Source organism: Gasterosteus aculeatus, chromosome 11, assembly GCF_964276395.1.
Source record: "Gasterosteus aculeatus chromosome 11, fGasAcu3.hap1.1, whole genome shotgun sequence".
Lineage (NCBI taxonomy): Eukaryota > Metazoa > Chordata > Actinopteri > Perciformes > Gasterosteidae > Gasterosteus > Gasterosteus aculeatus.
The window spans coordinates 9,623,861-9,648,798 of NC_135699.1; the positions used below are offsets into that span (position 1 = coordinate 9,623,861).

The window sequence follows — 24,938 nt, forward strand, 5'->3', positions numbered from 1 at the left end:
CAAAAATACACTCTCCGACGGTTCGGCAAATGCAGAGCAAAAGTTGTTGGGAAGCAGATGAAGGAATCAAAAAGAAAGACAAAAAAAAATCTGCATTTCGTTCAGCGTCTGCAATCAAAAGATGTACCTTTCACACAATTACAGTGTGCTCAAAACCTGCAGAGCTGAGACAGAGTCGTTCTGGATGAGTTCTTAACCTTCAGACATGCTGATCTTATCCCTTCCACTTCACATTTCCTCTCAACGCACTATTTCTGCATGTTGAGTATTTCCCTACCCGCTCCACGCTTCCTCCTGTGCTTTTGTTCAAACTCTTCATCACTATTTGGAGGGGCATTTGGGATATTTCCACAAGGACACCATTGATCCCTCCAACCCTCCTCCAAACCACCCTCCCCATCCAATTTACCAGCAGTAAAACTAATATTGTCTTTAATCAGATGCAATTAGGCCTGCAAGTTAAGATCTCCTCCCAATTATAACTCATTAGGGCCATAATGTCATTAGAGGAGTCTTGAGTAACCACCGTTTGCATAGGCGGCCCACTCATCCCAAACAATGGTTCAAGTCAGCAGCCAGGGTCCATGTGAGCCGCTTCTTAAAGCGTTATTGCACCGAGAGGAGGAGGTTCAGTTGGTTTCAGTAAAGGACTATCACACTAGAGAGAACAAAAAGTTCAACCTCACAGCGGTGAGAACAACCTAAGATGCAAATGCTGGCCGTGGCAGCAGCGAGGATCTTTGTAGTGATAAATGTGCAATCTTTTACACATAAAGTGTGTGTGGGTCGAAGTCATTTTTGTGCAGTTAAAAAATGGCAGTAACAGAACATCCAGGGTTGGGATGAAAAACATTTCATAAGTCGGATTAATCGTCGAGTACACACTTTGTTAGTCTGGTTTTGTTTGAGCGGAGGTTTGAGTAAATCTGAGAACATTTTTTTAAGGCAGCAAACGCCGGTAAAACTGATTATTTTGTGTTATTGTCGTGGTTAAATGTAGTAATTGCAAATATTTAAGAGCATATTGTCTTCTCATCGTGGCTGCAAGGTCGGCGTCTAGCAGCTAACGGTGCTGACGATGCTGATAGTGCGTCATCTGTAACTATGAGCACAGCGCTGAGCTGTTGGACACACGGCAATGTAAACACAGGCGCTCGCACACACACACACACACACAGGTAGATACTACTAGACACAGAAAAATAGTTGTTTGATGCTTTAATAAATTCTGTAATTCATATATCTTTTTAAAAAACAACAACAATTTGAGCAGTAAGCAGCATCCGTGTTGACCCTGAAAAACACATATGCAAAAAATAAGAAAGTTGTCTCCCGAAATTACCTGAAGGAATAAACTATCAATAACAAGAACAAAAGCAGTACGAAGGTCACGTCACACGTTTCATAACAGATTGTAAATAAATGGATTATTGTGCACAAAACCTGATAAAACATATAATATCCACAGATTTAAAACCAAAATGAAAGTATGTGAAGAAAAATATGTTTCATTTTGCCTGACGTTACACTACATTACGCCACTAGGAAGCATGTGGAACAAACCCAGACAGAAAAACTGCCGGATGCATATTGAATTAGTGGGTCTCTGTCGTGCTCAAAAGCAGTTCATCACTCAGCCCTCATGTGACCAGTCTTTCTGGAGTCTTCTGGAGAGATACCTTAAAGTTAATGTTCTAAAGGCACACAGACATGATGCTGTGGCTGGATAGAAATTCACACTATCTCAAAACTTCCTTTTGAAAGAACACATGGCACTCCATTTAATTTAGCTGTGCAAAGTAACATTTAACTATACGTAATTCTGCTAACTCTAAACTGTCGAAACAGGACTCAAACTAAAACACACAGTGTGCCGGTGATAAGAGCTGCTGAGTGGTAAAAACAAGGGTTTCACTTCTGTGGGTAGAGCCTGTAAAATGTCTTCGTGACACCAATCAGCACTAATTACCGTAGAGGTTTGCCTTTTTCTCCCAGTTCTAATTGGCCTTTGCTGTCAATCAACAAGTGATTTCTGCTCACAATTGAACTAAGGGGAATGATAGAAGCAGCGATGGCGGGATAATTGAAAATAATTGAGCAAATTGCAGATCTGAGAAGTTGGCTTCATCAGCACTGCGGGGGTGGAACATAAGCACGTGGAGAGAAGAGAGGTGAACAGAGGAAAAGCCAGATCTTAATGATAATGAACAAAACACTCGCCTCCATTTTGCCTCCACTCCCCTGAGGATGGGCCTGCTTATCTGAATAATCTGCCCGTACATGTCTCAATGTCACATGATTGGAAGAAGATGCACCTTTTGATCTCCGCATCCTGAGCCTCGGCAGCTATTCACCAGCCCGAGGGCTCATCCGGGCCCCCGTATGAAGAGCCTCTCAAGCGCAGAGGAAGTGTACCTCTGTGCTGCAACTGCGTTGGAGTCTCTGCATCTCATTAAGTGTGTAAATTCGGCACTGGGCATGTGAGCATGACAGAACGCCGAGGCCCATTTAAGGAGCGTATCCTTATGCAAATTCTACCAACTGAGACTGTCCAGTATCGACTGATGTTGTAAATATCATGGCAAATGCATGCACATTCTACACCACCCGTTTTTTTAAACTTTCCTGTATGTGTGTGTGTATGTGTTTGTGTGCGCGTCAGCCTCAGTCTACTCAATTTTCTTCCGTGGGTGGATTTGTGTATCTGATAGAGCAGCAACAGCGACAAGCTATTGGGACCAAAGGTGGTCCTTCAGTTTCAGTTGTTTGTCATCTCTTCTTTTTCTTCCTCCTACTCTCCACATCCTCAAGAGCTGCTTACCTTCCACAGCTTTGAAAAAAAACAAAAAAAACATCTCACTTGCAATTTACATTTCCATATGCTGCCAGTGGCGCCAGAGAGAGTGGATAATTGGGTTGAAAGTGGTGACGGTGAGAGCAGGACAGAAAGGGAGAGAGAAAGGGAAAGAGAAGGCCAACTGAAGGAAAAACAACCACTAGCCATTACAGAATGGTTCTCTCTTTTTTTTCTCCCCCTTCACTCGTCATTTCGCCATGCTGCTCTTAACCACTTGTGTAGCTGAAAACATTTACCTTGGCCTCCCATTCTTTCTAACTCCCGCAGAATCACTTCAAACTTGCCTCCCCCAGAGCCCCCCTCGCCCCCACTGCATGCGCCTCATCCATATTCATCCTGTGTCTCTCCCTCCCTCTCTCTCTCTCTCTCTCTCTCTCCCTCACTGTGTCACCCACAGTATGGCGTTAACACACCAATTAGTACTAAGAGCAGATAATGGACTATGTCATACTGCACAAGGGAAAATGAGACACCGCGAGTGAAAAAGAGAGCAAGATTGAAAGGGTGAGTGAAAAAGGGAGAGAGACAGAGACAGCAACACAGAGAGAGAGAGAGAGAGGGGGGGGGGGTGTCTTTATGGATGTGGTCCACTGAAATTGTTGAAATGCTGTATTTGAACATCCATCCAATGGAAAGAGCATGATGGGAATAGCGCTTCGGCGGTCACAGGGTTGCTGTATGAACGCTGAGGTGTTCCACCAACGCTTTGCTGGCTACGAATATGGACGTCTGTTTGGCTTTGTTCGACTTTTGAAACCCTTTTAATGTTTCCTCCTCTTCCCTCCCGACACAGAGTTCAAATGAGGTCTCAATGAAATCACTGCCATGAAAACGAAACGCAGCTAATTTGACAATTAATGTACCGCCAATAAAACACAACCAATCACATAATTGAAATTTAGATGAAACCCATGTATTTTGAGGTAAAGAAACTGCTGATTTCAATATATGACATTATTCAAAATAATTGTGTTTCAGCCAAATTATAAAATTGACCAATTGTTATATTAATTATTTTATACGCATTTAAAAATGTACCATTACAAATCTTTGAAAGTAAGAGCTATTTGCAAATGGAGCAAGGTGTTGTGTAAATAATGGTGCTGCATGAGCTCTGACAAGGAAAACTGGCATTAATCAAACATGAGCTGGAGCAAATTAAAATAAGCCAGCTGCATGACTCCATTTTCTCCGCCTTTTTACAAAGAAAAAAAACACATGAAATATTCAGGCACCAACAGGACCACTGATGCTTTGTTGATAATGTCTGTGTTATCGTGCAAGACATCGCTCTATTGAGAATATAAATGCAACATGGAAGACAAGTGAACAAAAAGAATTCTTATTAACAATGACTGAAATTTTCACAGTCATCCTCGAGCCTGAATGAATTTATTCAGAGCCAGAACGTCCCCGAGCGTTGGTACAAAACCCCTACAAAGCGACACACTGGCAGCCTCTTATCTTGGACCTCCTTTCATTTTTCCCATACCCTGTATATTTTAACCACTGCGTTTATCAACACTCATCTGGATCATTCTATTTGGACGAAAGGAGGCAGGTAGTCATGATGTGGTGTTGAAAAATGGAATCCTACTTTACGGCTGGAGCTGCAGGACTTTTGATCAGTGCCCAATCCACCGAAAACACTCGTCCGTGTCATTCTGAGACGCACTTATTGATTTTGAGGTTCTCTTCAGACATAATATACACGCAAAGAACAATTTAACGTAATCCTTGACTCAAAATATGAATAGTACATACAAAATACACCTGAGCGATGACAATCACAATCAGCAGCTAAAACAGACTGGAAGGCAGATTATAATGAACAATTCCACATGGGCAATCCATGTACTTGGAAATGTCTCCGTGTTGTTTAGCTTTAAGTGTGTGGGAACTGTGAACCGTGTTCATATGTTCATGTAGAGGTTTTCAAATGATGTTTGTCTGCATTACAATTCAGTCTCCCATCTAGAAAGCTTTAAATAGCTAAATTGACCTTTGACTTTCTGTTTCTCTTTGAGTTTATTCATCAAGAATCAGGGGCTGCAGTCAGACAATCTGCACTTGATCCCGTGTAGTCACTATTGTCGTTGCTAAGAGACCGAGGTGCGATGAATTACTGCTCAGACGTTACAAAAGCGTGACTTGAGGCTGTGAATCCGGCCAAATCGGGTTCTTCTTCGACCATTCTGTGCACTCGACGACGAGGTTTGTAAAAAGTACCCCGTGATTGCACAGCACCCAGTGACTTTGCATGAATAGCACTTGCTCTTGAAATGACAGGGTGCGACTGCCGTAGAGCATAAACTATGCTAGCTGCTTATTGGCACAATGACTCAGGCGCCCCATGAAGGTCAATTGAGTGAGTTTGTGAGCAGTGTTACAGAGTAGGTAGGCTACTGTATGACAGAAGGCTAAGTGGCAATGGCGTGTAGAGCCCATTCAATAGAGCCCAGTATTAGCCATCATTATAGAAACTGACAAAGGCATTTTTAGAGGGGGGAGAAGAACTGCTATGATCCCACTAATAAATAATTTGTGGGATCATAGCAGATGCAGTACAAGTTTTTACTGGAACATGTAGCATTTTAATAATTCATTTAAATGTCTAATTTGTAGGAGTGTGTGAATAGTGCTGCTTTAGGGAAAATATATCTGTTATTGCAAACATGTTGCTATGAAATATTTTCTGTATGTGTTCCTTGATGTTTTCAAAGAAGCCTGAAAAAAAGAAGTCGATGGCAAATTCTTGAGATCTTGAGGGCACCAAGCCACAGAAATAGGACAAGGGCAGCCCAGAGGAAAAAAAACAAGAAAATATCAAAGACGAAGAACCACAGGAGTCCAATTCCAAAACTGAAGACCCGGGAAAGGTACGAATCAGAGCATTGATTGTGGGGCTTATAAATTTCAAATACCTGCGCTGTCATCAAGTAAAGAAAGCTCAGTGGAAGAGAGGAACACAACTAAGGACACAGCAATAGGAGGACATGGAGATTAAAGAAGTAAACAGGTATGGAAGTGGATTTAGAACAAAGGAAATGTCTAATCACGTTGTGTGCGTTAATGAGAGTAAAGGGAAATCACTTGTACAGAGGAGACTGGTCGAACGCAGATGGCTGCAAAAATGGGAGAAATATGGGCCGACATATGATTATTAAATTGCCAAAGACATTGGATCAAGACTCGACATGTGGATGTAAGTGAGTGCAGCAATAGTATATTTGTAGCAGAACTAATTTCCATCAACTATTTACTTAATTCTTTGTGCTACTGTGGTAAAGGAGAAAAATCGAACCATCCAATTGCCACTCAGCTGAATGTTCTCAGACCGCTTTCATTGTTTTAATACTTAACTTGAGTCAAAATGTCCAACAAATACTATTGGGCTTGAACGAGAAGAGGAAAAAGTCGCCGTTGCTGCATAAAGCGAATAACAAATGTCACAATTAAGGAAGTCGTTATCTACAGTGTTTTATTTAAATCTGGCCAGTAGGGGTGGAGATGAGGAAGAATGCCTTTAGAAAAGAGATTAGCGTTCTGTTTTGTTCTGATTATGATGTTCTCTATGAAAATATTCGGAATAATCTGAACCTGGGTTTATATCATTGTAACAATGTGTTCAATTTGAATATGCATTTCTTAATATACTGTATATGAAATTCTACTAAAATATAATATCATACCTCTATGTTGCTTCCTCCTGAAGTTACAGTCCCCTGGGTCTTGATGCTGATGTACACTTTTTATGTTAAAGACAATATCGTACACGACAAACTGTAAATGACATTATAGTAAACGGCACATATGGTGAAGTGGACATAAAGGTTGTACACTACAGTACATTGTATCATAAAATACTGTATACTATACAACATGTCAACCTGCTATTCATATACATAGTACAAACACAACCTTTTTGATATTACCCACAAGTGAATGAAGAAACACTCGTGGTGGTAGTTCAGCATGTTGAGGAGTAACACAGGAAATCCAATTTTTCCAGAAAATGTTGGCTGTTGTGTGTCTTCCCCTGAATCACCCCCTCACTCGTAGAGCGTATGTGGAGTGCAGATAGTCATGTTCCAGTAAAAGGTTTTAACCTTTGTGTTCCTCGGATTATTTTCAGTCTTCGCTGTGTCCCTGGACTGTTTATAACACTCAAGTAATTTTGATTCTTGTGCAAGTCAGTGGAAGAATACCAGAAAATACCTAAGAAAAATACATTTCCGCAGGTCAAACTACTATCTTAAAAAGATTTTACCTCCTATGAGATCCTGTGCTTTAACATTGTACATCGCCTGCAGTGCTGTAAAACTAATGAAAAAAAATCAAAATTTGAATTCAAGACGGTGCACATCTAATCTAATCTAGTCTACAAGTTGCTGTGGTCGTACTCTTGTGTGTACATATATGATTCCCACACAATGCTTTTACAACTTTGTTTCTCAACTTGCTGAGCACACGGTATGAAAAGTACTGGACAGGCTCTAAATTTGAAATTTGTAGAACATCTTTTCCCTCCACACGGCTCGCTTCATGGCGACGGCCAAGGCGGCGGCTTACACCTGACGGTGCTAACGGTGCAAACAACGGCAACAGTGTCAGAACTACTACTTTCAGCGTTGGCCTGAGGGGGAACCCGGAGGATCGGGGCTGTGTTGGCAGCATGAGAGCCGGCCGTGGGCTGCAGTTGATGGCACACTCACATGCAACCCGGTCAAAGTTAATGCAGTGAAAACACTGGACGTAAGTATAGTTGCATTAGATGTTTTATTTATTATATATAAAAGCAAACCAAATCTGAGGAGAGTTAAGTATAGAAAGTCTCAACGTATGAATAGATACTGTAAAGTATTAAATGTGTCACAGTGAGTTTGGATATAACAGTGAGAACACATCGGGTTGTCCGCCCTCCTGTGAGCATGTGAGTGAGTAATGTGCCACCGTTGTGCCACCAACACTGGGGCAGTTATGAAAGTATTTAGTTTATATCTTTACATGCAGCATTTCTGTAACTACAACAGCGATTCTAAGCCCTTTTAATTTGGCGGGGCTGCCAAAAATGAACATTTACTCAGACACCTGATGGTCCCTGAGGCTGATTTGGGGAAACTGCAGTAGTTAGGAAACTAAAGTTTAAGAAAAAAAAAATGGCTGTGCTATCCAGGAGGAATCAAGTGGGCGGGAAGAAGTGGCGTTTTCCCAGTTTTAAGAGTGGGTCGGCTATAAAAAAAAACTCTCCCGAAACCGTCCTTAGGCCACCAAGTGTGCGGAAGGATGAGTGCGCCAGGTCGCGAAAGGCCTGATGCAGAACTGCAGCGTGAACGGTGCTGATGAGAGTGCGCGCTGCCTGCCGACGGGGAGGAGGGAGACACGGACGCGCGATCCGGACGGTGCGTCAGCACGAGCGCGGACTGCCCGCGCGCACTATCCGAATTACCTCGGCTGATTTAAAAAAAACAACAACAACAAAAAACCTTCCGCTTTTTTATTTTACCCTCCCCAACACATCCCTTTATTCTTGTCTTTCTCTCAGACTACCAGAACACGAAGGCGACGATGGGAGCGTCCTGTCAAGAGACACCAGGCATCCCGAGAGTCTGATTTCCGTTTCTTTCTTTTTTTTCTCCAGCTCGCTCACATTGCTCAGCGGCGGGCGGGCGGACAGCTCGGTCGCAACTTCCGATGTGTTCTGCCTCCACCTCAGTCAGAGATATCCGACGGCCGCGAACGTCGCAGTAACTCGCGCCCTGTCACTGTTGTTGTTTCGGCAGCACGATGGTGCCGTCGCTGTTATTTATTTTGATGCCCACCCGGGCGCCTCTTGGTGAGAATCTTCCCCCGTCCCCGAGGATCTTCACCCGCTGACTTTATCAGATCTTTAGTCGGGTGGATTTTTGTTTTATTTCCCTTCTTTTTTCCCCCCTACCCCCTCGTCAGTTTGTCTTTAAGATAGCAGGCTATTCATTTTCAATTCTTATGCATCCGCACGAAGACGGGACCAGAGAGGAGAGAACGAGTGATAACCAGAGGGAGGAGGAGAAGGAGGAGAAGGAGGCGAGTGAGGAGGGGAGCGAGAATGAATGAGACACACTGAAGAATCAAGGAAAAATAGATCGGAGGATTCGAGGTAGGAACTAAGCACGCTCTTCGTGTTATATGTTCTTAGTACACGTGATGCCAGTGGGACAGTAATAGCACGTAATGTGCGCCAGCGCGCGTCCAGTGTCACGCTCCGCGAAGTGTTCCAGCGTGTAAGTCGATTTATTTAATCATCTTTTTTAAAATATTTTTTTTTATAGATTAAACAGACACAGTTCGTGTGTGCAGTGCGTCAACAGCAGGCTCTTCATATTTAAAAATGCGTGTTATTGGGATTTCAGAGTCGGCCTGTGCACCGTGGCTCGATATCCAATGTTTCGGAGCTGTATTGATTAACACACACGGGCCTGCGCTCTTTGAAAAGGGGGCACGTTTGTGTTTTCTTGTCCCGCGGAAAAAAAGTGGTGCTAAAAATGTTCAGTTTGGTGAATTTAAGTTGACTCACAACAAAAGAAAAAGACATGAGGCTGTTAAATAACATGTGATAATTTTTTTTCCAAATTGCTTACCAGAAAAAAAGCAGATAAGAAGTTGTAGGATGCTCCACGTGTGATTTTTAGAAAGCATCCCTCTCACTGCTCATTCTTTTTTTTTCTTCTTCATCTGAGCACCGAGCAGCTCTTTTAAAGAAAGAAAGAAAGACATTACTAATACTGTTACCCCATTGACTACTCGGGAATCAATGCAAAGTGTGCAGGCTCAAAGTGAACTCCTCTGCCCTGTCCCCCATGTTCCAGACTACACCATTAATCCTGCACCTATCAAATCATTACCTTTGGACCAGCTGCTCTCAAGGGTCTGGGGACCCCCAAGGAGCCATTGAGGAATGCAGTTCCCGACAAAAGCAGACTTAGCTTGATTCCCTTCAAATGTAACTAACCTGAAATCTCAATTAGAGAACGCATTGAAAGCAAACCCGACGGGTTTGTGTCTTAAATAATAAATGCAACTACTCATAACAGCGTAAAACAAGAGCAGGAACAATCCTCTCATATACACACATTTTATCAAAGGTGCCTCTGTGATGTTTAGAGGTTTGCGTGAAATTGAGGCGCCCCCTTATTTTGTCACTGTTCTGAACTAATTCCCATTTTAATAACATATCTAATAAAAATGCATCAACAGCCTAAAAACTATTTGTCTTCGTGTGATATTATGATAAAATTGAACCTGAGCAGGCGAACACGAAAGTCCCCGAAAACAGTTATTTTCCGCTGGTGAGCCTTTTCCTCATTTCACCGGGGTGCATTGTGTTTGTCCTGCCAATTCTCAGGGAAAAATTGGCATGTCTACTAGTCTGAAGGGGCTGAATGAAATTCAAATTTTTCAGGTGGTAAAACAGCAATATTGCAACTGTCTGATTGCGTTATCTGGGCATTCAAGAAGCCAGACTCGGAATTGGTTCACCGCCAAATACTCTCCCCGGGAAGACAGAAGGATTTATTTCCCCCTTGTCTGCGTGTCACATCACCATCAGAAAAATTATTCTCGGCTTTCAATGAGTGAATAATAGTCATACATTAGCATGGCATTAATGGTCGTCAGACTTTTAATAAGTCACTAATCATAATTAGATTTATTTCAGTCGGAGTTCAGCATTTTGGGGGATGCGCTGTGGTCAGGCTTCAACAGCCAAATCTGTTGAAGGTTGTCGTGAAGGAAATACTGTATGCAGAAGCTGAACAATGCATTTACTTTTAAATAAATGTGTGTTTGGTGCAGGCGTGCACGCTGGAGCCTGAGGCTTTCATGAGTGTTAATGCATATGCACACACACACACACACACACACACACACAGGCGCACACGCTGTTTTTTTATGAATAGGAATCCTGTCTCCAAAGTGAGGACTCGTATATGTTTCCTTTGCATTTGTGTTAGCCGTTATATAATATTCATGTACCCCCAACAGCAATTTGACAAGACTGACTAAATGAATATGTTAATTGAAAATAAGCAAAAAGAAACAACACTGCTATGAATATAAAAGAAAATGACCTATAATGTTTCATACCCTCAGGACAATTAAATGTATTGCATCAGTGTCGGTCCAGAGAAAAATAGGAGAAAAACATTCACCGAATTCTAAAAGATTTAGTGACCTTTTTGTTCAGGGGAATTTATTTTGAATAATCATCTCCATAGTCCACATTTATTTATTGTAATTCTAAGGATCATTTAAAAATATAATCCATTCAAAATAACCCTCTACAAGATTGGATTGTTTTTTACCGTTTTTTTTTCTTTTTTCCAAAAGTCCCTTTGGCATTGCCCTCAAATTCTGCAGCTGCAACCTTGTTAAACCTTCACCATGACAATTTTGGAACAACATTTTCCACGCTATCGTTACAAATTTGCTGGCGTTTGCTATAGAGACACATCGGAGGATACTAATCAGAATGGCTTTGAGATTGAAATTGTCTGCTTTAGCTTCAATTTAGTGGGTGATCCGTGAGTTCTCTCTCAACCTTTTCCATGGAATAAGATGGAAGTATCCAATGAATGGTATGCCAGTTTTAGGATTTGTTTTCTAATCTGTAAAGCCCTTTACAGTTATGTAAAAATGTCTCTGTAGGGAAGTTTTTCGCTGAACTGACCTAGAAACCGGTTTATTGTACAGTGCCAGGTATCCTTTCCTCACTGCTTCCCTTCTAGGCAGCACTGTTTACCTGGCAGCTCGGTGGTTGTCACAAGCCTGATTAGGCTGACAAGAAAGCCATTCTGATTTTACTGAAAGTTATTGCGGTTTAGTGTTTCCTCACTGGCGACAAAACCAAAATGTGTGTGAACGGCTTTTGTTGGACTAATTATTGCAATAAAAAATAACCTATTTTCTGTGGCTTTTCGTTACGTTTCCGTTGAAATGGCCGATTAAATTTTTGGGAGCATGAACATGCGATAGTGGGTTGGAAAGAGAGGGACCAGGCGAGGACAAGAGCCTGAAAGACAATAGAGCAGGGCGAAGAGAACAAGGTGAAATAGCAGAAGAGGGGAGGTACATAATAGCAAACATAGCAACACCGAGCAAAAATCTTTGTTTTGGTGCCGAGGTGCTGAAGCAATGGGGCAGCATGCTGCCATTTTGAAGCCGGTGGTCCGTGTGCTGCTGAGATCTGTGTGAGTGAAGCCACGCACACAGTCGTCCATAACTGCCGTCCGCTGCTTCATCTGGAGAAAGATCGAAGGTGTGGGCTTTGAGTAGCCAATCTTACAGGAACCCCACCACACACTAATTCAATTCAATTGCTGCCAGGCTGGAGCGTGTGTAGGCGCCGGCGTGGCGAAAATGAGCGGGAGCAACAACAGCACATGAACAAAAAAAAAAAAAATCAATGAGGACTCTTTTTCATAAATTGAGTGGGTGTTAAATTAGCTGGATGGGTCCATGTAGCAACACATTGGATTGAGTGCCTGGTGTATTTGGGTGGGTCTATCGACTGGGAGACAACTTGGGGTTTGGCAGTGAAAAGACTCTTTGATGCTCAATCAATGTGACCAATCAGCCACACCAGCAATTCGTTTGGTTTTACACAGTCAGAGAGAAGAAGACTCTGAATTGGTGTTTAAAAAGGGAGTCGCTGCCGTTTCGACGACCAAACACTAACCGCCGTTTCTAATGGTCGGCGTTGATTGCCCCTTTGAGCCCGTGTGATTATCCTATTCATGTTGATAAAAGCAACTTCGAGCACTAGTTATTAGCTTACTCCAGGATTGTCAGTTTTCATTTCTTAACATGAATTTAATGGCTATTCAAAGCTCTGTGCCAGGATACAATGTTGAATCCACTTGGGAATAATGATCCCAAATCAATATAATCTTTGACTCCTTGTTGTCTGCCAGGTTAACAAATCAGATATGGCAGCTCCAACCAAAGGTGCATAATGGCAAAGGTGCTCAGTCAGATGGATCCTGATCTTTCTGCGCCTGCATCAAAGCACACACACAACGAGAGAAACGCACAAATGCTGATATCCGCCGTTACAGAAACAAGAAGAAAAGACAAAACGCATGTTCGGCGGCACCTGCAGAGAGTAACAGTTGTATTTCTGATGGATATGACATATTTTGGCTCCAATTGAGTGCTGCATTTACACAAAAACTAAAATCACGCGCAAGAGAAAGATGGAGAGACGGTCCATCGGGGCATCCTGGTTAACCCTTGTTCTCGGGGTAATTGGAGTAGCTTTCCACGTCCTATCTGTCCATCTAGAAAAGGAGGTGCACGCAGATGAAAGGAAACCGGGATCAATTGACCTAATAGCTTCCCCAATCAATCCTTACGTTTTGTTTTTGTTCTGATAGCTTGACGGAGGGTGCAGACCGGAGTGTCGGATGAGCCCCTCTAATTGGCTTGGCCAGAGCGAGCTGAGCAGGAGGCTGAGTGGTGATGGCAGCGGTAGTTGTCGCCCGTCCTCACACCTGGGCCGCTCGCTCTACCTTCGTCACTACTGACACCTCGGTCCTCATTACCTTCAGCTTAGTGCCGTGTGCGGGCCTCTCGTCTGCTGCCAGAGGACTCCAATGTTCCTTCATTACGCCTCCCATTTACTCAATCCACTTCTCGCCTTGTGCCCCACACAATCACTGACTAATACGGGAGCTGCGTAACATAACGCGTCATCTGTGGACGCACTTGTTCGGGCAGATTCGTCACGAGAGGCGTGTATACAAACAGGATCTCCGTTTGCGTGTTCTCGCGTGTGTCCGGCCGTCACGCAGGCAGCGATGTTCACCTGAGACTCACCTGAGCCGCTCCACCGAGGACGGCTCTGTGTCAATGGTGCTCCCCTTGGAGTATCTGGTGTTGGACTGGTGTGAGCATGTTTGCGTCTCCGTGTTTGTGTGTGTGTGTGTGTGTGTGTGTGCGCGTGAGGCAACACCGAGAAACAACCCAGGACCGAAATAAGCTGTTTGTTTATCAATCTGCCAGTTGGAGGGAAACCGGTATTGGAAAGAGAGGAGGAAGGGGAGGAGGGGAAGGGGAGAAGGTGTACATGAAGGTGTGAAAGGGCACGTATGGTCATAAACAGCTGCAAAAACACCGAGAGCATAATGCATGCAGTAGGCAGATGCCAGATGAGACAGAAAGAGGGGAGGTGCACCGTGATGGAAAAGTCCACACCCAGAACTCCAGGAGCAAGAGGGAGAGAGAGAGAGAGAGAGAGAGCATCCGGAGTGGATTAATTAAGGATTATAATTATGTTGGGACTATGCATGTCTCACCTGAGACTGCCCCTCGCCGCTCCTCGCAAATCGTCTTACCCTTTGCTCCTCCGCACGTACGGATACAAACCACAGCACCACCCACCATTGTGGCATAATAGGTTCGCCTCCCACGACACTGTACAGTGAATGAGCGCAATGTATCAACCCTGCTTCTTTTCTGCTGCTTTTTGTCGCACATCGGCCTCCTGCAAATTAAGGGGTGTAGTAAGACCTTAATGTTTGTTATAAGACAAGTAGTCGTTTAAGAGAAATTAATGCTATTTTATTTCAGACCTCAATTAGTCATCCACTTGGGGACAGTGGAACATGTAAAATCAACATTGTCATAATTTCACCGTATGAAGTTGATTTTACACATCCGGTTAACATAAAGAGATATCATTTATGCAAAGACATACTTTTGACAAATGTAATACTCTAAACTATCTATATTTGGTCTTCACCAACTCATGAGTAAAACATCTGCTTCTTTAAATGCGCTACGACGTTTATTAGCTGGCTTTCTTTTTTCAGTGTGTCGTTTGGTGCTGTGCAGTAAGCGTGCGGTGGGTGTATCCAAGCTTTCTTACAGAAACAGCTGGACGAGCGGTAGATGAACGCCACGGCTGAAGCCAAAAACTAATTCTGTTGAAATGAAACATTAAAATAGCTCTAATTAGCTTAGGTTATACGACAATGTACCTAATGTGTTGCCTTGTATCTAAAAATAAAATTGCATCGTTGCCGGTGTGGATAGTTTTGATGCAAAATCTGGTGCACGTAGTAGTCACATTTGTAGACTGTCGGCTTTACTCTTTTGTGCACAGGGTTAGGATTAAAAACAGGATGTGAGGTTGTCAGGTGTGAGAAGTCCCTTGTAATTAAGAAAGAGAGCACCGTGTGTTCCAGGGAAGACGCTCAACAAATAGCACAGAGGTGTGGATTCACCCGTCTCACAAGGAAGTGAGCCGCTGCTAAAAATGACCATGCATGCTCAGCATGTTTGTATTTTATATTAAAAGAATACAGCGCAGTGCAGCAACTGAATGCTTTAATACTCTTATTGGAAACCGTAACAAAAGAATCCAAATGTTTGGCTAACCCAATAATCATGGCTATCGCACAACTTGTACTCCTAATCCTGTAGTGCTGTTGGCATATGAAAACGGACCACACGCCATAAGTCTTCTGACCACAAATGACCCTTGCTGGACCCCCATCTTAACCACTGCTCAATTCACAGCAGCAAGACAGCACAAACAAAGACACACGCACACACACCCACCAAGAAGTGACCACCAACTGTGGTTGCTCTGCAGCCACACACGCAAGGAATTTAGGGAACAGAATGGAAAAGGATTTAATTGAGTCTTTGATCATTATAGAATTACTATGTGCGTTCTTGGCACCCTTGTTATTGTTTCATGGATTAATCATTTGTATTCCACAAATTGTGGAATCCACATAGCAAAGTGGGCTGCCTGCATGACATAGATATGCAGTTTTAGCAATGGAATTTTAATGTGTTCTTGCCCCACAATTGTCTCGAGCTGTCCATGCGACTTGATTTATTTGAAAGATTGGTTTTATTGATTTACTGAATTAATGTAGCACCAGTTTAATCAGTTTGCTACGGAACTATGCAGAATTTGACATCTCTGTGAACCCAGATGAATTGCGTGTAATATTGATCTGGTTATCCTCACTATTTATTCAGCTATTTGTCCAAGAGTTGATTAGTTTAGTGTGTACGAAATAGGTGTGCGTTTATGAGTCTGTACGAGTGTTTACGTTGTGTGTGTGTGTGTCTCTCCCTCTCTCTATTTGCAGAACTGGTAGTTGCATCTGATATGGACTGCACGTTTCACCCACGTATTGGAAAAACAGCATTTACAATCGATACTATTTTTCTTTGCAGCTACTGTTGTATGTTATGAAATGACACATTTACATGCAGCCTCAGCACATGCTTTACTCGTTTATCATTATTGCACAAGGGAACATGCGTACACACACAAACGCACACACCACACGGTAGTGAATGCATGTATGAGAACTGTGCCTTCATGCTTGCGGGGTGTGAGTCAGCATTGTGTAACATGTGCAGTTACTGCATGGTGTGTATTGTATGGCTGAAGCAGTGTTTAGCACCGGTGTGGTGGTTAAGCAGTATCTGTCATTTAGCGCCTGAGGGGGGTCTGTAGTTCTCCAATTAGAGCTCACGCAGGATGGATGTGGATGCTTGGCGACAGCTGTCTCATCTGATGCGGCTGCATGTGGAAAAAGAAGAACACTAGTTTGATGTTTGTTTAGACCCATCATGAATGAACAGAAGTTTCACACATCTCTTTGGCCATATTCCATGTGTGACCTTAAACAGAAGAGAACCCCAGCTGTCATTTGACTGTCTGCGTTTATTGAGATACTTCTACTGAGCAGACATTTCTGACGCTACAGGGATATTCAAGAGATCAACCACTAAGAAAAAGGATGACTTTCAAAGCCATGATCTCTCTTTGCCGACAACATCTTAAATCCAGTCCACTGGCGTATAAGCGTACAGTGGAATCCTTACGCTGTACGCTATTAGCTAGTAACGCGTATACTAATATCCATCCAGAGAGAACTTGTTACTGGAGGGCAAACTCAGCCATTTCATGGAACATTGCAGAACTTTTTACTTCTTCTCTATGTGTTTATTTAATTGACCAAAGCTCATGTCCTAATTAGCGTACAACTTCAAATAAATGCAAAGCGCAGCGCTCTGTTCACGTTAGTTCTGCTATGCACCATATAGAGCTTGTATAGTTAATGAGATGAGCGCCTGAATGGACCGGCCAACCGGGGTTGGTATTGCTCGGGTAAACGGGGTCGGGGGGGGGGGGTTGGGGAAGAGGAGGGGGGGTGTAGTCTCAATGGTAGGGGGAAACACTGAGGTGTGTTCCATGTGTTTACAGGCAACATGGTTGGAGAACACAGTACCAGTCAAACGTTTGGACACACTCATTGAATTGAATGAAAGAATGTGTTCAAACGTTTTACTTCAAATATTTAAATTGAATCCAAGCCGTTTAAAATAGCTAGAACGCATAATGTGTAGACTATGGATTCCTGAAACGCCTCATCTTCCTCTACAATTAACAATAACCTTCAGCATCAAGCAGCATTTAAACCTTGTTTATTCTATGACAATATGCAGTCACGGAGAGAGATTAAGGCAGTACTGAAATTATTTTGGCTGCAATGTACAGATGTTAACTGGATTATTTTAGTTGAATTATATCCACAATTAACGAAAGGATTCCTGACTTGTCTGATCCTCATATTTTGCCGTACTCTGGCAAACACCATTTTGATTTCTCTGTGAAAAGCTGCATGGCCGAATAAAACAAACGGGATACTAATGAGAATTTAGGACAACAGTGACGTAGCTTTCTTCAAGCGACAGAGTCAGCGTTAATCATGTGAATTCATCATCACAGTAAAACGTGGACATGCACGCCCCCGGTTATCCTTATGGGGCCAACAAGATTATTTGCTCGGCTACTTTGCATCAAACGCATAATAAACAACGGCGAGTGAGTGAATCCAGTTTCTGCAAATCATAATCGTACAATGCGCTCAATGGGGGGCAGGGGGTGTTCACAGGTTATAGTGTGTGTTTAAACTAACACAGATCTACTTCTGCCAAGAGGCCGGCGTATTCAGCTCCCTCTCTCCCTACACCCTGCAGTCTGTAAGTATCTACATTATCCTCCTTTAACGGTTGTCCTCCAAAACTATTTATTCTGCCTACTCTTTGTCGACTGGTCTAAATGATTTCCAAGTCTCTCATACATACCTGCAGTGCACACTTCCCTTTAGCCGCTTACTGAATTTCTAAATATTCCCTTAATATGTGCATGTTTATACTGTCTTTCACCTCTATGTTGCACTTCTGCGTGGACTCCCCTTCCTTGCCCTCTGCTGCTTGTGTGCTCCCCTCACTCCCCTTCTGATGCTGGCAGATATGGATGGAAATACAATTGACCCCGGATGAACCAAGGTATCGAGCTGTTTTAAAGCTGAAGGCTTAAGACAATATCCCTTCCTTGCTCCAACATGCTGGAGAAGAAGGGCCCAGGGTTTCTCACTGCATTGGGGTGTTATGGGATTCGCGACCCTCGTCCCTTCCAGCTATTTCTCCCTTCAATTCCACTTCTTCCACAGGCTGCAATTAGCAGGACAAGGAAAACAAACAAAAACCACAGTTAACAAGCCTGCAGTGACATAAACGCTTTCAGCAGCGTTCAGACTGACAGAGGAAAGGAAGGGGAGGGTGTAATCTTCACTCCGCGGTCCCCCATCTTCTGTTTTTGTACCTCCCCTCTTATTGCCTCCTGCCACACTGTCCCTTTCCACCCTCTGCGAGTCGCCAGTGGGGCCTTCTGAGGAGATCCTCTCGGAGCACGGGCAGTGCGAGACAGATGGGCGGATGATGGATCTGACGTGATAGACAGCGGCGTGATGGATGGATGGCCTGGCCGGCTGATGGCGGGGGATTAATGCAGTGCTGAGACCGCTGCAGGGCAGAAGATGGCTTAGCGATGGATAGATAAAACTGACGAGCAGATAAACAAGAGACCGCTAATCCACGCCCCCCCCCCCCCCCCCCCCTTGATGGACAGAAAATCTAAAAGAGGGAAAATAACCACAGAGAGAGGTGGACTCTTATATTACCATCACGGGGCGTAGCGCTTCCATGGGACGAAATGTAAGTGGACGGTGAGATGAGGTATGGGCCGATAAGGAGAGATAATGAGGAGCACATCGTGTTGCAGGACTGTCATGGGTCAGTGGCGGCAAATGTCAAGCCGGGCTTGCTGCTGGATATATTGGACGAGGGTGGACGTTTTGGTGATAGGGCGTGACGGGTGACTGCGATGGCTGAGGATGTGCTATTCCGTATAACAGTTTGACTCCCAACGAGAGAGCGCGGCGGTAAATTGGCCGCAGGGGCATGTGATGGGATGATTGGGCCGGCGGAGTGTGTTCTGGTTGGGGATTGAAGATAGGAAGCCTTGTTGTGTCTGTGTTTAATGCACTTCTCGCAGCTTAACGTTCTGCGCAATGGACGACAATAAACGTTTCGAATCCTCATGTCGATGCATTTCTGCCAAGTGGCGAGTTGAAAAGGCCTGTCGCGATAAGAGGAAGAAAAATAGTGAAGGGTGTGGAGGGCGTTCCTCCGAAAATAGGGAGCAAGCGGACTATTCCTGCATTGTTATTGAGCGCTATAAGCTTTGTCTCATGTCACCGTTTCAGGGGACCCCAGGGGTTCTGGCATCGATCCAGTGTGCTCAGAATGCACTCCGGTGTCACCTATTTAAACACACTGAGCCGATAGCCAACAGAGACGAGCCTTTATTTATCAAGCCTCTGATTTTGGCTGCGCGGATGACAACCTGATTAGCACTTAAAGGAGCTCTTAAATCTTTTATTGGAATGGGCGGGGGCAATCTATAAAGAGCAGCCAACAGCAGTCTTAGCTGGGCAGAGTTATGGTGGATGAACAGCGGGGAAAGGTGCGGGACGGTGTCATCCACGGGGGTTAATGAGGGTGGGGGGGGGGGGGGGGGGGGGCAGCGTGTGACAGATACAGGCGGGAGAGACAGTGTCTCTGGGAACAATTGGTGAGAAGTAGAAGGAGTGAGCGGGTGACGGCAAGCGAGAGCAGCGGGTGACAGAGATTGGAGGACCAGATGAGGAAACAAGTGTCTGGGACAAGGAATGAGTGGGTGAGAATACTGTGATCAAGTGACAGCCTGAGCAAACGAACAAATTGGTGAACAAACGAGTGGGTGATGACTGTGTGTTTGTGTATGTTCGGGCAGACTGCGGGGGCGCCTGCGCACGTGCAGGCATGCGTGCTGGCAAATGAATGAGTGAGAGATGGAAAAGACTAAGTGAGCGAGTAATGGGGGTTAGTGATGGGTGTGTTGACAGAAAGTGTCAGCTTTAACCACACTGACCGCGTGTTCAGGCTGCATGCACAAGTGGCTGATTTTGAGTCCCAGCTTGGACGTGAACTGACTGTAAAATTGGATGTAATTTAGAGTTGGATGTGAAATGAATGCAAATTTGGGAAGGAGGTGGGTGCTGTTTGTGCATCCGTCTCAATGTGTCAGTCTCCCGTCGGTTCAACATCATTTTAGATGAGCCCAGGAGATGAGCATCTTTTCCGTCTCTTTGGCACAGGAATTATTTTTCTGCTAGTGGGACCCCAGGAGGCTCCTCAATCCTTGCCTCGAAAAGGTTTCTTTTTTCGATTCCGATTTTACTTTGTTAAATAATAATCCCGGTCTTCTAGGAACGATGTAACCGGTAACCATTTTGTTTTGTGTAATGGATGAGTATGTTTACTTGCGTAGGTAGAGGAACACTAAGTGATGCCAGTGCTCGATTAGAGAGGAGCAGTTACTAGAGAGGCGCAAGATCATTTATTCTCGCTCTCTTCCCTGCGTGCTACCAATGCAACACCAAGAAGTGCGTGTGTGTGTGCATGCGTTTGTTTATACGCGCGACACCGGCGCCGTGTTGATGTAACATCATTTGGGACGTGGCTATTGTCCGTCCTGCAGCCTGTGCTACGCTCAATTCTGTCCCCCGCTCTCCCACTCCGTGTTTGTCAGCAACCAACTTGGCAAAACAATAGTGTCCGTTAAATGTCAAGAGAATTTGCATTGCATAAATGAACACACATTGTTGACTGTCCCCTCTTCTCTTCAAACCTTTCACTTTCTCTGCACGCCTGTCTCTCTCTCACCGTCCAGTCCGCCGCTCTTGGCTGCACCATGCCTGTCCGACCCGGTCGTAGTCTCCTTCAGGGCCTGTCTCTTGGTGATCAAGCTCCATTATTTATGCTGTATAGAGTTTCACCATCAATTCCCGCAATGGAACAATTGAGACAGATTCCCTTGACTGTCACAATAGCAGCGAGACTCAGCAGAGGTTGGAAATGGGATTATCCTTAAATGGAATTTAATTTTCACCGTTGTTGTCTCCGAGGCCTGCCTACCACCCAGACACCATGACGCTGTAGTAGTGCTTTCACCATTGTGTGGTGTGCGTGCGTGGGTGAGAGAGAGAGAGATTACTGCTGTGTGCTGCACATGGCAAGTGTAGCACTTGTATAATGTGGTGTGTGTTGTTTTTTGTAAAGCAATGCAATTTGAATGTTGTGCAGTTTGGCTCTGTTTTATTCTGTTTTATTATTATAAGAAAGAAAAGAATGTGACGATTGTAAGTCTCTTATTGTCTCAGTCAATAGGAGCACCAGAGTTTTCCACAAGTAACAATAGAAAGGTAACTTAAATAGAGAGGTAACTTCCTACAGGAGTCAATTACCGGACTTTGGAGCCTCGGGGCAGATGACACTTCTTTGATGCAAAATGTTTACTGAATGAGAATAAATGAATGAATAAGTGCTATCGTAATGTGAATCGATGTCTATGGATTGACATCCAACGACCTGCTGTGCTGCAGATGAAATATAGAGGTGTCTGTGTGTGTTTGTCAGTGGGTTGGAGCTTAGTTTCGTAGCTGCTGCGATGCCTCTGCAGCTGCAGAGGTGCGTAAGTATTTGTATGATGTGTTTGTCCTTTGCAGTTGAGAGGTGTGCGCCAACTGTGTGTGCATGTGTGTTTTCATGCTGATGTACAGGCTGCATTTGTGTTGATTGAGTGGCAATTGTGGATGTGGTTTCTGGTGAATTCTGTTTGGTGTTTTTCTGACTTCCCCGCTCTCTTTTTCATCGCTCTTAAAAAAAAACAAAAAAAACATGATCAATACTTGAATTAATGTAAGAGCAAAAAGTCAAAACATGTCGCACTGGGCTGTGCACAGGCTGCTGCTTCCCCCCCAACCCTGACAGGCTCCTACTCGGCTGAAGTCAAGTAAAGGAGAGAAGGGAAAGAAAAAAAGCAGCAGAGCGTGTGGAGGAGAAGAAATACGCTATAATGAACACATTATGGAGGATGATTCGGAATGCATTCAGCTTCTTTTCTGCCGCTGTATTAATTCGGCTAATTATTAGCTGAGAGGTAATTGCGTCTTGCTGCATGGGTGATGCCTTTTGTCAAGGAAGGCAGTGAGCAGACACTACAAAACGGCTAGACGGGCCACAGGTGTGAGGTGCTAGCTCGGTGGAGGTTGTGGGTCTGTGTGTATGTGTGCGTTTGTGTGAGAGAGAGAGAGAGAGAGAGAGAGGGAGAGGGAGAGAGGGAGTTAGTGTGTACGAGCAAGTGACAAGGTGTGAGGCTCAAGAGGCAGACCGGTGATTTGTGAGTATTGTATTCCTGTAATCTGCTCTGATCAGATCAACCAGAGCCAATAAATGCAACAGTGAGCCAAATACCACGCTGCTCTTTCTTTATATCTTGCTTCTCTCTCTCGGTCTTTCTGTAACCCCCCCCCCCTCACGCTCTCGCTGCCTTTTTCCTTTTCACTGCAGTGGGAGCTTTGCTGCAGAGGGAGAGAGTATAAAGAGTCAGGGAGATGGACGTTGAGAAATGGAGATAGTACTGAGAAAGACACTCAGAGAACAGAGGAGGAGATAGAAGGTGGACCGAATTGAACAGTAAACGATTACTGCTCTGCTCTTGTGCGCTCCTGGTAGAGTCTGATACTGAATCAAACAGCGCTGCTTCTCTCTATTGACACACACACACACACACACACACACTGGCCACAAGCATTTGAGTTTGCTTTTGGCCAGTGCTGGGTGGTGCTTGGCAGAAGAAATTAAGCCTAACAACCGTGGCATCTGTCTCAGCAGCAGGAGAGTCCCGCCTCCCCACCCACACATGACCTGTCCTGCTTTCATTCACTGAGCCGCCTGCTGCCAGCCTCAGGATGGGCCGCTGCCTCCGCCACTGCCTGTCCCCCCCCCCCCCCCCCCCCTCCACTCCCTCCATCACTCCCCTCCATCTCGGTCTCTCTGCAATGCCAACCTCTCTGTGCCCGCGCCCATGTTTCTCCCCCTTAAGCAAAAAACCAGGAGCCTAGCGATATGGCCGCTTCAAATATTCATAACAGCCAAGCGGCGAGCTCCGCGCTTGCAGCCTCTCCATTTTGAGAGGCAATTGCTCCGGCTGCGGCCGCGGCCCGCAGTCCTGTATTACCAGTGCGCACTGTGAGCACGAAGCGGGGTTTTGGGTCGGCAGTTTGGCCTTGGAACTTCACGGAGCTAAATATAAACACTCCTTGCCGCCATTCCTTCCTCCATCCACTTCCAGCCCCCCTCTCCCCCCTCCACTTCCCCCCGGGCCGAGCACAACCAACATCGGGCTGAAAGGGTCGTACCGCTTTGCAGTACGCTGAAACCCAGCCGGAGCCGGGGAAAAAAAAGCGAACAGATGCAAACGAGACACCGATGCTATACTTAGACAGGCAAGGGCACACCGCAGGCACACACACACACACACACACACACACACACACACTGGGCCAGTGTGTAGTGCGAGCGAGGTGCGCAGGAATGCATCACTTCAGCGCGCGTGCAAACACGCGGGCACACGGAGTGATGCTTTCGGGGAGTGAACTTCTTCCATGTGTCTCCCAGGAAGCTACAGGCTGAGTAAACAGCCATGTGGAGCGGCAGCAGATGCCTCAGTCTCCCTCTAATGCCCCCCCCTCACCTCCCCCCGCTCCTCCCCGCCTCTCCACTCACATCCTACCGCCTACTCACTGCCTACATCTCCCCCCCCCCCCCGTCCCCTTCTCTTGCTCTCCTTTCTGCCTCCTTTAATGAAGACTGACCCCCCCCCCCACACCTCCCAAACCCGTCTGCCCTCCATTCTCAATCTCCTTTTCATTCGGCCACCTCCCCGTTCTTCACTCTCTCCCTATGTTGTCCCAACTCCTCTGTCCCTTTATTTCCCCTTCTTTTATTCTCCTTCTCTTCTCATCAACATCGACTGCCTGCTTGCTGCTTATCCTCTGTATTCGCTCGTTGTGTCTCCAGATTATTTCTCAGGGGGGGCATCCTGTGTGTGCTCTCCACCATACTGTGTTATCTAGCATATCAAATGGTTTGGAGTGGATCAGGGCGGGTGGGGGGGGGGATGATGCTCGATGCTCCGGCTCGTGGCGAACAGGTGGTCCGTAGGGACGAGCACTAACCGCGATGAGTGCGAAAAGCATGAGGACGGTCGCGTTTCTATAGCAATATTTTCTGAACAGGCACGCTTTCTAAACAACAAGCCATTACTTGTTAAGTCGAAACATCAATATCATGAAGTTGTGAGGCTTCACAGTGGGACCCACCAACTGCTATTGAGCTACAAGATGGATGGCATAGCTGCTGGAACTAATGTGGCAGATGAGTCTCAAGGCATGAGCTTGATTAATATCTGGCTTAGCAGTTAAGTTCTCGGAGCTTTCTTTTTGTTTGATCATTTCAACTGCGCTGGCGCAAATTGGCATTGCTCATTGTTGGTCGGGCGGCTTTTTAACGGCCGGGCCACAGTTTAATGTTCCTGTCAGGGAGGGTTATCATGTAACCCGTTCCTCCTGTCCTCTCACCTGCTAAAAGGCAAGCCATCTTCCTAAGAGAGAAGCAGAGAGAGCATGGAACAGAGAGTGGTGCAGCACGGCGCCCTTATTAAAGCTGTCCTCCACGGCTGCCCTCTGACTGATTCCCCCTGTAAATCTCCCCTTTAATTGGAGAGGGCACGAGAATAGAGGTGCGGCCTCAATCACAAATGTATTCTGTGTCTCTAAGGGGT

The 24,938-nt window shown here is 45.0% G+C and overlaps 1 protein-coding gene across 1 annotated transcript in view; it reads left to right on the forward strand.

Annotated features, from left to right (window-relative positions):
• Positions 1 to 8,199: 8,199 nt before the first annotated feature.
• Positions 8,200 to 24,938, forward strand: part of adgrl1a (adhesion G protein-coupled receptor L1a) — an 80,275-nt gene continuing 63,536 nt past the window's right edge. Inside the window, exon 1 of the mRNA XM_040189841.2 lies at positions 8,200 to 8,996. The gene's annotated coding sequence lies outside the window, so the exon portion shown is untranslated. The remainder of the gene's footprint in view (positions 8,997 to 24,938) is intronic.